Source organism: Pelmatolapia mariae, linkage group LG18, assembly GCF_036321145.2.
Source record: "Pelmatolapia mariae isolate MD_Pm_ZW linkage group LG18, Pm_UMD_F_2, whole genome shotgun sequence".
Classification (NCBI taxonomy): domain Eukaryota; kingdom Metazoa; phylum Chordata; class Actinopteri; order Cichliformes; family Cichlidae; genus Pelmatolapia; species Pelmatolapia mariae.
Window position 1 is genome coordinate 18,920,970 of NC_086243.1, and position 1,722 is coordinate 18,922,691.

Here is a 1,722-nt window from a genome sequence, read left to right on the forward strand (position 1 = left end):
AGAAAAATATAATTGGTAGCTAAATATTTCTGTCACTCGGGTTATAATAGATTTAATTCCTGTCGTTGAACTTTGGGTCAAAGTTGCGCTAACTGCAAGTTGATACCTTCACTCATCTCCGGATGCCGCTCTTTTAGCTAACGTTAAGTTAACGTTTAATTAACTGAGCTAATGACAAATTAATGAGCTAGGGGAGGTCGTTGTCATGGCACAAAGTGAAAGCGGAAAAATGAATGGCTATCAACTTACTTGTATTAATACGCTTCTGGCTGGCAGCCATCAGAGGACTGTCTTAAACTGTGATACTGCTCTTCTGAATTAAACACCTCGCAGCTGACCAGCAACAAATACAAGTTGCCCCTTCTTTAAAGTTTTCTTCGAATGAATCAACTGAAGTTGCTGTCAATCTTCTTCGAAGGTTGCTTAGCAACAAGGGGGCCCTGTACGCTCGGGAAGGGCGAGTTACGTTCAAGAGCAGCAGCTGTTTAGCTGCACCGGGAGGTCTCCTACGATTCATGTGAAATTAGGTACTTTTTATTTAAAAAAAAACAACATTATTTTTCGCAAAGGTGGGATTAATTTAAAATTCAACTTTTATTTTTTTATGTTTTTAGGCACAGCAATCCTACTTCAGTAACCTATTGTCTAAGAATCCCACAGAAAGCGTTACTTTTAAACGCCACTCAGCAGCCATCTTGGAACGCACTTTGGAGAGTTATTTTGAAGTTTCATATAAAATATGTGACCATTAAAACATAAGCCACTGAATTTATAAACTAACAGGCAAATCTGTTTTAAAAGAAACTGTTCAAAGATGATATCAAATCTGATAACGTTTGTTATGCCTGTGAAGCCATGTGAACGTCTGTATGTAATATTGTACTATATATAAAAGTAAAACTGAAACGCACTGAATTAGCATCACTGCTGCTATGCTATTACCATATCATGTCTCTCTTAAAATGTGTTTGGTTATTTTAACGATGAATAAACATTTTAGGACTTTCTAAAACTCTACACTTATGTACAAAAATGTAATCTTTAACAGTGTAATATTTTATTGTTGTTTTTTTTTAATCGTTTTTTAATTTTGTGTGTGTGTGTGTGTGTGTGTGTGGTAATGGCATGGTAGTGTCTTTATTTAGGTTTGATTCCGGGTTTTCCTTTTGTTAATATTTTATAATGAGGTTTTCATTATGATTCACATAAGCTCTGCCCTGAATAGCTCACAATCTTCTTCCATTTACATTTAAAGACGTAAACACAAATTTAACATAAAGGCGCATATAAACATTAAAAACTAGAGTGCGACACAATAAGCACAATCAGAACAACTGAAAAGATAAACGCTAAAGTAAACAACAAACAAATGATGAAAAGAGGGCATGTTACAAAAACAGATTAAAAATAATAGTCAAAGGTGTTCTACCTATAGATATATTATTGCACTTCGGTCACCATTAACGCAACTATTTGTCCACTCCTGTTTTTATTAGGTTTGCACTTGTTTCATCTGCATGACGTCATCTTCTTTAAGCCACATGATGCCGAAAAGCCGCAACTTGCAAACGACTTCATGTATGCGTGTATATAAGACCACGTTAATATGCGCCATAATCTGCTCCTTTTTGTTTTTAGCGTCTTTTTAAAATATTTTGTTGTATCAAACTTTAACATTTTTGCTGCCACGCTGACGCAAGTCAAGAGATTCCGCATTACGTC